General features: G+C 38.7%; 1 pseudogene; it reads left to right on the forward strand.

Annotated features, from left to right (window-relative positions):
* The first annotated feature begins 1,293 nt into the window (after window positions 1-1,293).
* Window positions 1,294-4,835, forward strand: LOC111819324 (uncharacterized; annotated as a pseudogene).
* The last annotated feature ends 5,957 nt before the right edge of the window (window positions 4,836-10,792 follow it).

Raw genomic sequence — 10,792 nt, forward strand, 5'->3', positions numbered from 1 at the left:
ACCTCAAGAGGTAAAGGCATTGATTGGGAAAAAATAGGATCCTGAAACTTGGGATGGAGACATATGGGCAGATAATCAGGAAGCTAGGGACACTGAGCCCCTAAATTCCATTGAATCAGTCCTGCCAGCAGAACTACTGCCATCTGAAGAGATTACTTCATGTTTGTCTGCTAAACCTCCCTGCCCAGAAAAAAAACATTAGTCCTCCACTCCCATCTAATGAGATTAGCCCTAGCCCAGCTGCCTCTAAAGAGCCCTTGCCTGAGTCATTGCCTGGGGCATCGTCTGAGGCAGATGCTTTACAAGACTTTGCTGAATGTTCTCAAAACAATTCCACACTACCAATTCTAGCTTCTAGACATATAACTAGGCTTAAGTCCCAGCGAGCCCCAAAAGGTGAAGTACAAAGTGTGACCCAGGAAGAGGTATGCTACACTCCAAAAGAACTGCTTGACTTTTCTAACATGTACAAACAGAATCCTGGGGAATATGTGTGGGAATGGCTATTAAGGGTGTGGGTTAATGGTGCAAGGACATAAAGATGGATCAGTCTGAGTTTATTGATATGGGTCCACTAAGCACAGATTCTTCATTCAATGTTTCAGATCGAGAAGTTAGGAAAGGATCTAGTAGTTTATTTGGTTGGTTTCCTGAAGCATGGATTATGCGATGCCCTACACTAAATCAAGTTGAAGTACCAGACCTGCCTTGGGATACTGTAGAAGAAGGTATCTAAAGGCTTAGGGAAATCGACATGCTAGAGTGGATTTATCAAGTTAGACCCACAGACCCACACATGGAGTGCCCAGAGGACACACCTTTTACCACAACTGTGAGGAATGAATTTGTGAAGGGAGCTCCAGCATCCTTGAAGACTGCTGTAATTCCTATTTTATGTAAGTCAGATTTGGCAGTGGGAATTGCTTTAACTGAATTAAGACATCTAACTACAATGGGGCTGATTGGACCTCATGGTAGTAGAGACAAACTGGCTGCACTCAATCAACAAAGACAAGGTGGGAATGGTTACAGTAATGGACAGCAGAGTCAAAGCAGTAATCAGAATAGCCTGACTCATATGGACTTATGACATTGGCTACTTAGTCATGGTGTCCCTAGGAGTGAAATAGATAGGAAATCTACTAAATATTTACTTGATCTGTACAAACAGATGAACTCTAGGTCAGGTGAACAGCACTCTAACTCAAATTGCCAGAATAGACATGGTCCCTCAATCAATTCCCAGATTTGAGCAAGTTTAAAGACCCACAACCTCTTGAATGAGGGGGAGGCCAGGTCCCCATGAGGAAGGACTCAATACAATGCCAAAAATTTTTACTGTTAATCTTTCTCCCAGCCTTCCCCAAGGGGACCTATAGCCTTTTACGAGCATGACTGTTCACTGGGGAAAAGGAAATAATCATACTTTTGGGGGATTACTAGATACTGGCTCTGAACTGACACTAATTTCAGGAGACCCAAACCATCACTGTGGCCCACCAGTCAGAGTGGGGGCATATGGAGGTCAGGTTATTAATGGAGTCTTGGCTCATGTCTGTCTCACAGTAGGTCCAGTGGGTCCCCGAACCCATCCTGTAGTGATCTCCCCAGTTCCAGAATGCATAATTGGAATAGGTATACTCAGCAACTGACAAAACCCCCACATTGGATCCCTGACAAATAGGGTAAGGGCTATTATGGTAGGAAAAGCCAAGTGGAAGCCATTAGAACTACCTCTACCTAGGAAAATAGTAAACCAAAAGCAATACCATATTCCTGGAGGGATTGCAGAGATTACTGCCACCATCAAGGACTTGAAGGACGCAGGGGTGGTGATTCCCACCACATCCCCATTCAACTCGCCTATTTGGCCTGTGCAAAAAACAGATGGATCTTGGAGAATGACAGTAGATTATCAAAAACTTAATCAGGTGATGACTCCAATTGCAGCTGCTGTTCCAGGTGTAGTTTCATTGCTTGAGCAAATTAATACATCTCCTAGCACCTGGTATGCAGCTACTGATCTGGCTAATGCCTTTTTCTCCATGCCTGTTTCAAAGGATCACCAGAAGCAGTTTGCCTTCAGCTGGCAAAACCAGCAATACACCTTCAGTTGCCTACTTCAGGGCTACATCAACTCTCCAGCCCTATGTCATAATTTAGTCTATAGGAACATTGATCACCTTTCCCTTCCACAAGACGTCACTCTGGTCCATTACATTGATGACATTATGCGGATTGAACCTAGTAAAGAAGAAGTGTCAATGAGTCTGGACTTATTTGTAAACATTTGCATGCTAGAGGGTGGAAAATTAATCCCACAAAAATTCAGGCACCTTCCACCTCAGTAAAATTTCTAGGGGTCCAGTGGTTTGCGGCATGTTGAGACACTCCTTCTAAAGTGAAGGATAAGTTATTGCATCAGGCTGCTCCTAAAACTAAAAAGGAGGCACAAAGCCTAGTGGGCCTCTTTGGATTTTGGAGGCAACATATTCTTCATCTGAGTGTGCTTCTCTGGTCTATTTATCAAGTGACTCAAAAAGCTTCTAGTTTTAAGTGGAGCCCAGCACAAGAAAATGCTCTGCAACAGGTTCAGGCTGATGTGCAAGCTGCTCTGCCACTTGGGCCATATGATCCAGCTGAGCTAATGGTGCATGAAGCATCGGTGGCAGATACAGCTGCTAAATGGAGTATTTTGGTAAGCCTCTATTGGTGAATCACAGTGTGGACCCTTAGGATTTTGAAGAAAAACTCTGCCATCCTCTGCAGATAACTACTCTCCTTTTGAGAAACAACTTTTAGTTTATTACTGGGCCTTAGTTGAGACTGAATGATTAACCATGGGACACCAAGTCACCATAAGGCCTGAGCTGCCCATCATGAAGTTGATGTTTTCTGACCCACAGAGTCATAAAGTTGGATGTGCACAGCAGCGTTGCATCATTAAATGGAAGTGATATATACAAGTTCGGACCGAATCAAGGACCTGAAGGCACAAGTAAGTTGCATGAGGAAGCGGCTCAAATGTCCATGGTCTCCACTCCTGTCACATTACCTTCCATCTCCCAGTCTGCACCTATGGCCTCATGGGGAGTTCCTTATGATCAGTTGACTGAAGAAGAGAAAACTCATGCCTGGTTTACAGATGGTTCTGCGCGATACGCAGGCACTACTCAAAAGTGGACAGTGGCAGCATTACAGCCCCTTTCTGGGACCTCCCTGAAAGACAGTGGTGAAGGGAAATCCTCTCAATGGGCAGAACTTTGAGTGGTGCACCTGGTTGTTCACTTTGCTTGGAAGGAGACATGGCCAGATATGTGATTATATACTGATTCATGGGCTGTGGCCAATGGTTTAGCTGGATGGTCAGGGACTTGGAAGGAACATGATTGGAAAATTGGAGACAAGGATTTATGGGGAAGAGGTATGTGAATAGACCTCTCTGAATAGGCCAAAGAAGTGAAGATATTTGTATCTCATGTGAATGCTTACCAAAGGGTGACCTCAGCAGAGGATGATTTTAACAATCAAGTGGATAGGATGACATGTTCTGTGGAAACCAGTCATCCTCTTTCCCCAGCTACTCCCATCTTTGCTCAGTAGGCTCATGAACAAAGTGGCCATGGTGGCAGAGATGGTGGTTATTGCCTGGGCCCAGAAACATGGACTTCTACTCACCAACGCTGACTTGGCTACAGCCACTGCTGAGTACCCAATCTGCGAGCAGCAGAGATGAACTATGAGTCCTTGATATGTCACCATCCCTCGAGGTGATCAGCCAGCAACCTGGTGGCAAGTTGATTACACTGTAACATTTCCATCATGGAAAGGGCAGCGTTTTGTCCTTACTGGAGTAGACACTTACTCTGGATATGGATTTGCCTTCCCTGCGTGCAATGCTTCTGCCAAAACTACCATCTATGGACTTAACAGAATGCCTTATCCACCCTCATGGTATCCCACATAGCATTGCCTCAGACCAAGGGACTCACTTCACAGCACATGAAGTGTGGCAGTGGGCCCATGCTCATGGAATTCACTGGTCTTACCATGTTCCCCATCATCCTGAAGCAGCTGACTTGATAGAATGATGGAATGGCCTTCTAAAGACAGAATTAAAGCACCAGCTAGGTGGCAGTACCTTGCCAGGTTGGGGCAGTGTTCTCCAGGAGACTCTATATGCTCTAAACCAGGGTCCAATACATGATGCTGTTTCTCCCATAGCCAGGATTCATATGTCCAGGAATCAAGCAGTGGAAATGAGAGTGGCATCACTCACTATTACCCTCAGTCGCCCACTCACAAGATTTTTGCTTCCTGTCCCTGTCACCTTATGCTCTGCAGGTCTAGAAATCTTAGTTCCAAAGGGAGGAATGCTCCCAACTGGAGACATATCACTGATTCCATTGAACTGGAAGCTAAGAATGTCTTTCCACTTTGGGTTCCTTATACCTCTGGATCAACAGGCAAAGAAGGCAGTTACCCTACTGGTTGGTGTGATTGATCCTGATTACCAAGAGGAAATAGGATTGATATTACATAATGGAGGTAAAGAAGAGAATGTCTGGAATGCAGGAGATCCCTTAGGGCATCTCTTAGTACTACCATGCCCAGTGATTAAAGTCAATGGAAAACTAAAGCTATCCAATTCCGACATGACTACTAATGACCCAGACTCTTCAGGAATGAAGGTTTGGGTCACCCAACCAGGGAAACAACCACGACCAGCAGAGGTTCTTGCTGAGGGCAAAGTGAATATGGAATGGATAGTGGAAGAAGGTAGTTCTAAATACCAGTTACAGCCACATGATCAGTTGCAGAAACGAGGTCTGTAATTGTTATGAGTATTTCTGCTTTGTATGTGTGCATCTAATAGTTTTGTTTCTTTACTTATAAAATCTAAAATGTAAACAGGGCTAGTGCGTTTTTGATTGTATGCATGTTAGTTGTATCATGTTAGGAGCAAGTATGACTTTATAATTGTCTTTATACAGAGATTATGTATGGTTTAAGATGTATACGTGTGCCAAGTTGACAAGAGGTGGACTGTGATGTTAAGATTTTGTGTCAACTTGGCTGGGCCATGATTCTCAGTGTTTATATGGGATCACTCCCATGATTGAATCTGCTGTGAGTAGCCAATCAGCTGAAAGGTAGTTTCTTGGGGGTATGGCCTGCATCCGAATATAAGCAGATTTTCTGGTTTTTTGCTTGTTCTGGATCCTGTGGTTGCCTCCTGTTCGTCTGACAACCAGTTCTTGGGACTTGAGCTATCAACTTATCTGCCAATCTTGGGATTCGTCGATCTTCACAGACTGTGAGTGGAGCCCTGCTCCCTGACCTGCTGATCTTGGGTTAGCCAGCCCCTGCAGCTACATGAATCAGGAGAATCCTTGAGGTCTTGCCTGCTAATCTTGGGAATCGTTGATATTCACAAACTGTAAGCAAGAGCCCTGCTTTCCGACCTACCGATCTTGGGTTAGCCAGCCCCTGCAGCTATGTGAATCAGGAGAAGCCTCGATCTTGATCCACAGACTTGGGATGTTCCAGCGTCTACAATCACATGAGCTGTTTCTTTGATATAAATCTCTCTATATGCATATTTGTATGCTTTACTGGTTTTGCATCTCTAGAGAACCCAGCCTAAGACAAATGCCTTCCAACCTTGAAGGGCTCATCTTCTGGCACTATATCAGACCGTGTTCTCTCCTTTTCATAAGATTTTCACTGGTCAATGTTTTTAGAAGTAGACTGCCAGGTCCTTCTTCCTAGTCTGTCTTAGTCTTGAAGCTCTGCTCAAACCTGTACACCAAATATGATTGTCATGGATTGAATTGTGTCCACCAAAAATGTTTTTCAACTTGGCTATGTCATGATTCTCAGTATCGTGTCATTGTGTACCATTTTGTAATCTGATATGATTTCCTTATATGTTGTAAATTCAGTCACTATAATCTAATAAGATGGATTAGTGGCAGTTATATTGATGAGGTATACAAGATTGGCTAGTGTCTTAAGCCAATCTCTTTTGAGATATAAAAGAGAGAAGTGAGCAGAGACACATGGGAACCTCATACCCCCAAGAAAGCAGTGCTGGGAGCAGAGCGCTTTCTTTGGACCTAAGGTTCCTACACAGAGAAGCTCCCAGACCAAGGGAAGACTGATGACAAGGGCCTTCCTCCAGAGCCAACAGAGAAAACCTTCTCCTGGAGCTGACACTCTGAATTTGGACTTGTAACCTACTAGACTGTGAGAGAATAAACTTCTCTTTTTTAAAGCCATCCACTTGTGGTATTTCTGTTATAGCAGCACTAGATGACTAAGACGGTGACCTTGCTGGTGTTTGAAATACTGGTGGCAAACCTTCAGTATCACAACCCGCAAACCACCACAGTATGACAACCTAACAGGCACATAGTGGCTCCAGACGTTAGCAGAAAAAAACATATATAACCATAGATATTACCTGATGAAAATGCATATTTATACTCAAACAGTATAGGAGATAAATAGAAATAGGAAATGGAAGATGATTTCATTTCATTAATACCTTAACAGGTACATTGTTATCTTAAGAGAGTCTAAGCTATAAATGTTGACGTTATTGATATGTGAAATTACAGGTTCAGAGACAACAACAGCAAATTGGTTTTGGACATTATCGACCAGGCTTTTCGTTGAAATCCCAATATATTTAGACAAAATGGTTGGGTATAAGCCATTTGTTGGCATAACAAGCACAGGTATTCGAAGGTGAGAAAGAGGAAGTTAGTAAACTGTTGCTTGACATGTTAGAGATCAAAGAATTAAGAATAATACATTTCTTTCATTTGAATCATGAACTCTTCTGGCATAATGCAGTACCAGCACAACTCCCAAATCCAAGAGAAACTAATTGTAGAGGAAAATTACAAAGGTAGTTATATTATCCATCATAAAAATGTGATTCCTAGGAAATAGTTATTTCAAATATTTCCAAATAAATAGACACTTTTGTCCTTTATTAAGATGGTATAATTAAAGAGGGATCACATAAGTTTAATAAGAATTTTTCTAGTATAAATTCAAATAGAATACAATTAAGTGTGTCTCTATGATTCTACCTAATTCTTATTATCGGCCTTTGAAAATCCAATGTTATCTATTCTTTCAGTAGGACATTGAGGTTTTTATATTCACATCCGTGCATGGAAACAAGAGTATATTGTTAATTCCTAATGCTTTATTTTTTGTCCCTTCTTCATGGGGAAAAGCTGCATGCTAATGAGAGATTCTAAATTGCCTACTGCATGGTCTTTTAATGGCTGAGGGAATTCACTTACAAGAGATAAAGTTTTCCGAGGGATCTTAATTGACACATTTATCATATTGTCTTATACAGATTCAAAATAAAAGGAATTTCTCCTTTAGACTTGAGAGAGACAAAAAAGAAGACTAAAGAAAGTGGAAGCAAGTGAAAAAAGTCCTAAACCAGCTTCAGTGACTTCCAGTCACAACTTACAACGCAGGCTAGAGGTATGGAGAAGAAAATTGAGGAATTTTTTTTTTTTTTAATGCCTGTGTTTTATTAAATAAATATTTGTTTTAAAGGTTTTCCTCATTTCAAAAGTAAAAAAAGTTTATTGAGGAATATTTGTGAAATACCAAGTGGTGTAGGAAAATATAACCAAATCTGTAATTCTTCCATATGAAGTAAATTACTATAAACACTTTGATGTGTGTGTCCTCAGGCTATTTTTCTAGTGAAATTAAACATTTTTTTCTTATGTTCAAACATCACTTGCATATTTTCTTGAACATTGTTTTTTCCTTTGGCTCATTTTGTATATAGGTTCTTCAAATTTTCCTTGTTGATTTATAAGAATTTAATACTATATATATAATACGTACGTATATGTAAATTTTCTATTGCAATTTGTTTATGTTTTTGCCATAATAGAGAAGTTGTAAGTCTTCACAATAAAGTTTATTAATCTTTGCTTCTATGGTTTCTGCCTTTGGCATGATTCTTAGAAAGGTTTCACTAAATATTCACAAACATCACAAATTACTACAAAAATATATTCACTTATGTATTTAGATATTTTGTTGTTTTAATTGTTATTATTTAAATTTTTAAAACGTTTTATTTTATTATAAGGTAGCTAACAGCTTTATTTATTTCTAAATAACTTCCCAATAATTTAAAAGCTTCCTTTATCTTAAACAGCGTATTTGTAATACATGACTCCATTTTTAAACTCTCAAGTTTCTTCTGTCACTTTATATTTCTATCTATTCTTGTGCAGAGAAAGTATAATTTCTATTACTCTAGGCCAATAATACATTTTGATATTGGATAGATTTGTCTTCCATGTTGTCCTTTTCTTTTTCAATAATTTTCCTAGCTTTTCTCACAGGATACTTTGGAAGGGCTGGTAAGAAGAGAATGGTAGACATCTTTTTGTCTGCCTGGTAAATCTACTCTGTCAAAAGTTAATGGATGACTTGGAATATTTTTCAATCCAGCCTATCTGTAGTAGATTGCCAAATCAATAATCATCAACATTAGTCGTCAGTGCTGCTGCAACTCTAAATATTTTAGGCAGTGAATCGCAAATTGGCACAGTTAGTTACCATCATAACCTCAAGTTCCTTCCAAATTATTTTTCAAATTATTTTACATCTATATATAAAATCAGCAAGTCTCTGACTTGAAATCCTTGGTAGCTAAATGTCAACTTATTTTCAGGGGGCATTTATTCATGGCAGGAATCTCCTTATTAAATTGTAAAGAATTTGAAGTTATAAAAATAGAATCTGAGTTAAATCCTATGACCAATTTAAGAGATAAGCAGTCTTGACAGCTTAATAAATTTTTATGTGGTTTCCTAAGATTCGTAAGAGCTTTATATAAATATGTATATACATACGCATTTTCATTAAAATGTTATTTAAATGTATGTAAAGTTCAACAGTTTTAAATTTAACTATATACCTTATACATATTTCTATGTCAGTGCATATAGTTTTCCATTTTTAAATTAATCATTAATGTTGGGCTCTGGTGTGCTTTCTAATTTTTGGTTATTAAAGTCAATGCTGCAATGAATATTATAGCTCATTTATCTTTGAAAACATAGGCTATGAATCCTAAAAGTGAAGTTTCTTTGTTAAAAGTGTAGCCAAATTTGAATAGCTAGGATATGCTGCCAGATTTCTCCCCCCAAATGTGCCAATGTACAAAAAGTAGTATATGAAACACTTTTACCTCCATCTCTCATCCAGAACCAAATTGGATTTAGCTTATTTAAAATTTGATAGGTAGCATTATATATTTTTGTTATTTTAACTTGCATTTATTTAATTATAAATAAGGCCGAGCACTCTGTTTAGAGGTATTTACACTTCTATGAACTGACAATCCATACAACGTGCCCATTTTTCCATTGTTTCTGCAATGTTTTCTCTTACTAATGGTTAAATGTTATTTGTAAATCATGGAGGACAGCTCTTTGTTTCATGTGTTAAAAATATATTTTTACTTTCTTTTTTGCTTTTCACTTTCTTCTTACTTTTTTCACTTTCATAAAATATAATGTATCAGCCTATCTCCATGGATTGTATTTTTTATATCATGTCTGTAATGTTTTATCAGATTTTTTATTATGCTAAAATAATACTTGCCCATGTCTGCTTTTACTAATTTCATAGTTTTATTCTTACCAATGCAAATATTTTATCCCTCTGAACTTTATTTTCAGATGAGAAGCGAGATTGGGATCTGCACTCCCCATTCCTACTTGCTAGTCAATTGTCCCAGTATCATTTACTGAATATGTTTCTTACTGATCCAAAAATCTATCTCTATTATATATGAAATTCACACATCCATTTGCCTTTACTTCTGGACAATAATTTCTATCTTTCTATTTCATTCTTCTTGCTCTGGGTCCTCACTCTTTGAATTGTTATAGCTCTATAATGTTGTGGAGCAAGTAATACATGAAGGCAAACACCACCATGTCACATGGTGTAAACACATAATCCCATGGAGAAGCATGCAGAGGCCAGGTTACTGCTTGCAGCATGGTACCCTGTTTCAGGGAAGCAATCTCACCTGCTACTTAGTCTACACTTAAATTGGACAAACCCGAGGGCAAAGTGGGAAGAAAAGACTAAAACGTCAAACCTTAAAGTTAAGAAACAGGAATTTTGAATCCAGCTTTTTAGGAAAATATGATAAAGCCAATGCTTGCATTTATTGTTACTGCAGACGTTTGAAATCAGGAAGATACTCTTTTGCAAAGGAGAAGAGCCACCAGTACCAGCTATCTTATTAGAAGGCAGCCTTCCTTGTTCACCAGGGAACAATTCTTTAGTCTCTCCACCAATGTTTTAATATTGTATTTATTATTATCATGAAGTAGAACTTTTCTTCTATTTTTAAATTTATTGGTTTATTTTTAGATCCTTGAGCCAACATCAAACTGTCGTGATTATATAACGTTATAGTAGGTCTTTGTATATTATAAGTCCTCTAACTTTGTTCTTCAAGATTACCTCGGCTCTCCCTGGCCTGTTGTATTTCCATATAAACTTTAGAATCAACTTGTCAATTTTCAAAAATGTCCTAGCAGGATTCAGACTGAGATTATGTTGAATATACAGAAAAATTTAAAGACAATTGGCATATTTACAACTCCTAAACCTAATAAATACATCTCTTCATTTATTTAGATGTTCATTTTGTTTTTATTTTTAAAGTATTACATTGTTTGTCTCTTTAACGCTTTAATATTGTTAGTTGTAT

The sequence above is a fragment of the Trichechus manatus genome, unplaced genomic scaffold (genome assembly GCF_000243295.1).
Source record: "Trichechus manatus latirostris isolate Lorelei unplaced genomic scaffold, TriManLat1.0 scaffold00364, whole genome shotgun sequence".
Lineage (NCBI taxonomy): Eukaryota > Metazoa > Chordata > Mammalia > Sirenia > Trichechidae > Trichechus > Trichechus manatus.